The sequence below is a fragment of the Perognathus longimembris genome, chromosome 14 (genome assembly GCF_023159225.1).
Source record: "Perognathus longimembris pacificus isolate PPM17 chromosome 14, ASM2315922v1, whole genome shotgun sequence".
Taxonomy (NCBI): Eukaryota; Metazoa; Chordata; class Mammalia; order Rodentia; family Heteromyidae; genus Perognathus; species Perognathus longimembris.
Window position 1 is genome coordinate 58678869 of NC_063174.1, and position 6087 is coordinate 58684955.

Here is a 6087-nt window from a genome sequence, read left to right on the forward strand (position 1 = left end):
TCCAGAGCATGAACATCCCAAGGGCCACCACAGCGTCCTCCCAGAACAACAGCCTCCTCCCAGAACAACAGCCTCCTCCCAGAACAACAGCCTCCTCCCAAAACAACAGCCTCCTCCCAGAACAACAGCCTCCTCCCAGAACAACAGCCTCGTGTCCGGTTTTTCTGTTTTGACTCTTGAGTCCACTCTCTATACGTAGTCTAATTTTTTTAACTATAAGTCAGACATCGGAAGGCAACACTGTTCTGCTTAAAACTCACCCCCTCAGGCCATCCACTGGTCTACATGGACCTTGCTGGTCTCTGGCCCCCTTACGTTGCTGTTCTCATCTCTAACACTGTCTGTTTCTCTCTCGCTCCCTCCTGTCCTCCCTCCCTCATGCCTCATCATCACCACTCTAGCAGCTAGCTTACTATTCTGCATTAAGCCAGGCATGCCCATACCCCAGGGCCTCTGTACTCTCTGCACCTTGTCCCTGCTATACTTAGCTCTTCCCCAGTATATACTCTTCCTTGAGCCACACTAGTTTCCCCTGAAATGTGGACAACTTAGATGAAATGGAAGAATTCCTTGAGGTACATCACTTACAAAAACACAGAAGAAGAAACAGGAACTTTTAAGTCATGGATTTTTAAAACACTATCTGCAATTCAAAAAGCTTCCTCCCCTCCCGTCTCCTCCCCTGCACCTTTAGAGGGGGAAAATAGGCCTAGCTAACTTTGCTGTTAAGTTCTTACAAACATTTAAGAAAGAAATTCCAGCTTTTCCTACTTTCCCAGAAAACACAGGAAGAGGAAACATGTCTCCACGCATTTTGTGAGAATAAATAAGTAAGGTAGTGAAACTTGATGAGGACGTTGTAAGCAAAGAAAATCCCAGGCTTCTATCTCTCATGAACAGAGATGTGAAAATCCTAAGCAAACGGTTAGAAAAGTGAGTCACACAATAGACTGGGTTATCCTGGAAAGGCGTAGGGACTTACTCCTCAGCAACAACGCTGCCTATGTGGAGATATATTCTAGGAATATTCCATTTCTAGGTAGATAGAAGAGATGGATAAATATTCCTAGATAGATAATAAATGATAGATAGACAGACAGACACACAGATGATAAATGTAGATGGTAGATCAATGGATAAATAACAGACCAAGATAGATAGATATAAATGGATGAAAGAACATTCTATTTCTAGAATATCTATGTTGAGTGAAAAACGTAAGCGTGTACATAGTATACAACTACTTACAGATAATAAAAATATAATTAAAAAAGAATGTCCAGATTACATATATTATATATGTATATATATATATATATATACACATCACTTGGCCTAAGAGAAAAGAATATGTATATAAGAGAATACAGAATATTTAGAGAGAGATTATAGAATATAAGAGAATGTAGAATATAGAATATAAAAGTGTGTTTGTGCGTGTGTTTCTATCTTCTCATTCTAGCAGAAAGAAGCCAGAAGAGAAGCGAAGGCTCGGTGAGGTTTATTGCTGCCAGCTTGCTGGGCTTGACACAAGCAAGCCCCTCAGACGCAGTGGCCTGAACAACAGAACGCATTTCCTCGCGGTGCCTTAGGCTGACGGCGTGACGGGGGCGTCACAGGGTTGGTACTCTGAGGCCTCTCTCGTTGGCCTCTAGACCATGTCTCCTCTGCATCCTCCCACAGGCTTCCTGTGTACCGAGGTTCTGACTGTCTTATCAGGACATCAATGAGCCTGGACCATCTGACTCAGTGTACCTTCATCTTTTCTTTGAAACCTGTATCTCCAGATGCAGATGGGTCCTGTGGTGCAGGGAGGGGGGGGCTGGGGGGGGCTGGCGCCTCAGTGCGAGTTTGACGAGGCTGCGTTCAGCTCTAACGAGGACCTGCAGGGCTTGGAGAGAGAGGGGCAGAGAGGAAGTGCGGCGTGTGAGAGCTTGGGCTTGAAGTTCACGCTTCTCTGATGGTATCTCTGTGGTGCTGACCATGGGTGTGTCCACACATTCAGAAGAAGAAAAGGAAAAACAGCAAGGAAGAGGGACCTAAGCTACAATACATGCATAATAACAGGGGGCTGAATTGCAACTTGCTCACTTCACTACACAGAAAGGGAAGAGCTAAGTCATTTCTGAACATGATATTTGGATCACAGGACTTCAAGACAATAGCTTAACTCCAAGCAAATGTTCAGGCTTCCTTTTGCAGAACTCTAGCTTAGCCGTTCTGAAACAACTCTGCCCATTCTAGGAGTGAACAAATAAGTGAATACATTGTCAGTGTTGAAGACAGCTTTTCAAAGTTGAGGAGGGAATTACACGTGGGAAAAGGAAGAAGACCAAATGAACCATGTGCTACTGCTTAGAATTGAAGATGTCAGTGTGGATAATACAGATAAATGATTGATAGATGATAGACACAGAGATATAGACAGCTACACAGATGATAGACATGGACGCTAGATAATAGAGATAGATATAAATGGATGATAGATAAATATAGATTGATGATAGAGATATAGGCAGACATATAGATGATTGATTATAGATCAATAGATAAATAATAGATAAAATAGATACATGCATTGAAGATTGATATAGATAGACAGTTAACAGATGATGGAGATGGATAAACAGAACATTAAGTGGTTATAACCTATTCAATAAAGTAAGAATCTGTAAGCTCATACTGCTGTTGATAAATGAGAAGAAACTCTTCCTCACAAATGAAGTCAATTAATAAAACTAGAAAAAAAATGATCAAATTAGAAAATAACCATTTGAGTAGCCATCATGAGGATGGTAATTAATCAAGGCAACGTCACCAATGGACGCCAAAGGATAAAACCTGGGGGACAGGACAGCATGAGCTCTCAAAGTGGGCCCCCATGGGGTGTGCTCCAATTACAAAGGGTCAAACAGCTCCTGCGCTGGAGGAAGCTGGCGGGTGCTGCCTACCAAGCAATGGCGGCCCATTCCTCCTGATACGGTGTCCTGAGAAGGACACAATGCTGTTCCTGGCAGCTCTGCCACACCTGACTGGCCTGGGATAGCCCAGTGCACTGCTGTTCAGCAGTGTCAAGGCCAGAGCACCGAAGCCCAAGGAGACTTAGCAAAGGAGAACAAAAGATGACCCGGAGTTTTGTGGCATACAAAGGACACCATCGCGGCAGCTAGTGAAATCTAAATGAGGAGCAGAGTCTACGGGAAAGTTTTGTGAGGACAGTCCTGATTCTCAGCTCTCCACCGAAGACAGACCCTTGGTTTTGAGACGTCACCTGGTGAGTGGAGGCATCTTTCATTCTGTCGTTTAGGTGGGGACGAGAAGGATCCAGCAACCAGAGGGAAACAGTACTATTGGGGGAGTTTGGAGGAAATTGATCTGAGAATTATTTGGCCTGCTCTCACAACTTTTCTGTAAGTCTGAAATTATGTCCGAAAAGTAAGCCATCATTGTGAGACAGGTTAGTAGAAAAGCCGACAGGGAAACTGTAGATTATTTTAGTTTTTGTGTGTGTGTGTGTGTGTGTGTGTGTGTGTGTGTGTGTGTGTGTGTGTTTGTTTGTTTTTGCCAGTCCTGAGCACTGTCCCTGGCTTCTTCCCCCTCAAGGCTAGCACTCTGCCACCTGAGCCACAGCGCCCCTTCTGGCCATTTTCCATATATGTGGTGCTGGGGAATCGAACCGAGAGCTTCATGTGTAGGAGGCAAGCACTCTTGCCACTAGACCATATTCCCAGCCCCTTGTGTGTGATTTTTTTACTAGTAATCCTGCTAACTCTACATGTTATTCTAATCCTTTGTGGATTATTTAACTTTTTATATATGTTATTATAGTGTCTGAAATGAGCATTTCATTATTTCTAATTTTATCCACTGGAAGCGTGTTTACTATTGCCATTGCTTATTTCTTAAGTGTTTGAAAAAAAATTGTTGGGAACTATCTGTGCCTGGATATCTCTTTGGGGAAAGAATTTCTATTATAAACTAAATTTAAAAATTTAAATTTATAAACTAGCCAGATTTTCTACATTACCTTGTGTTTGTTTGGCAAGGGCTTTCTAGGACCTCAAACATACCATATTTAATGTGTGAGTGTTTGGGAATATAATTGTGTGTGTTTTGTAGGGTCTGTAGTGATGTTCACATTTCTAACTTTGGAAATTTGTTTTGCCCTCTGTCTTGATTTTTTTTTTTTCTGAATGTTTATCAATTTGCTCAGCTTTCCCAGGGAGTAACGTTTACCTTTGCTAATTTTCTCTGGTGAACACTTGTTTTCTGCTCACCTCATTCATTTCTGCTCTTTTCCTTCTTATTTCTCACTTTTTGTCCTTCTGTCCAGTCAGATGCTCTCACCCGACTTGGATATTTATCTCCAGAAGCCCCAGCCTTTCTTCTTCGGTAAGAACCTGTTTGCTTAGGGCTTCACATTTCCCTCTGCTCATAGCTGTAGCTCTACCTTGTGCTGTTAGACGCTGTACTTTTAGCTTCTTTTCATCCAAGGCATTTTCTACTACAAAGCAGATAGCATTTCCTGCCAAATTAAGACATCCAGATGCCCGTCAAGGGGACAAACCCAGCCTCACTGTCAAGCTTCCGACAAGGTCAGACGCAGGTGCTCACATCTGTGATTCCAGCAACTCAGCACAGGGAGACCAGCAAGGTTGTAGTTCGAGGACAACCTGGGCAAAAAGATCTCAAGATCTCACTATAACCAATAAAAAGCTGTGCTCCTTGGTAGGCACCTGCCATCCCAGCAGCCCAGGAAGCACAAAAGAGAGGTTCAGGGTCCAAGCCAGCCTGGACAAAAGACAAGATCCTATCTGAAAACTAATGAAAGCCAAAAGGGCTAGAGGTGTGTTAGGGTGTCTGCTACACAAGCGCGAGACCTTGTGTTCAAACCCCAGCACTGCCAAGAAAAGAAGAAGAAGAAAAAAATCAGTAAAGCAAGGTATACAAACTGGAAACAATGAGATGAAATTGTCATTTTTACAGACAATGTAATAGCATATGTAAAAATTTAAATAATCCACAAAGGGTTAGCATAACAAGTAAAGTTAGCGGGATTGCTAGATAGTGCATCAACATAAAAATGGCATTCTTATTTTTATATAACAGCTGCAATCAGAAAATGAAATTTTAAATGATACCATTTAGATGTCTAACTTATTGTAATGGCTGAGTTGGTGAGGCAAATACTCTCAAAAGATAACAATTATAAAATCTAGGCAAAACTTATCAAAAGAAAAGGTATTTGAAGCATTGCAAAGCAATCAGAAGACAGACACCAAAGGGAACATCTGTCATGAGATGGCTGTTTTGATGAAAAACAATTATGACTTTGAGGGTTTTTCTTTGAAGTAACAGAAGATGGTCTCAAATCTTAAAAAAAAAAAAAAATCCCGTGGTATAAAACTTCTCTCTCACTGCCTCAAGCAAGCAGAAGGGATCGTCTGAGATTAGCGAATAGCTAGTAATTTGGCGACCCAGAGAGGAATGGAACAAGAGAAATGCCTGATTGAAATTGAAGGAGTATGGGGTGGGCAGGACCTGACTGTAAGGTCTTCCCACGTCACTGTCTCATTGCTAATTTGCTCGTGCATCAATGATAACCCCAGAAGCCCAAAGAAAAACCAAACAGAAGTCAGGGAAACACCCATCCTTGCAAGGTAGAAGGTGACTAGGAGCAAGGTGTCAATCTGCTACATTTCTTATTTAAAAAAAAAAAAATCATCCCCTCACAGGCAAATCACAGACAGAAGAAAGCTGAGTCCTACTGGTCAAAGCACTAACGATCAAGGCTCGATATTAGTGGAGCACCATAAACTGGAAAGAAACCGCAGGAGCGGAGCGAGGAAGTCACACGGTGAACACCAAAATGTGGGCATAAAATGGTGGCCAAATCCTGGGCTGACCACCAGGGTTAGCAGAAATGAGGAACCACGTTGGAAATTCAGCAGGAAGAAGTTGAAATAACTCAGCAAGGGAAGGGTGGCACCTAGAGATTGTGTGCTGGAAAATTAACTGCCTGCTTGGGGGGGGGGAGGGAGGAGGAGGGAGGAGGGGGGAATCCTTACAAGAACATAACAGAACCCA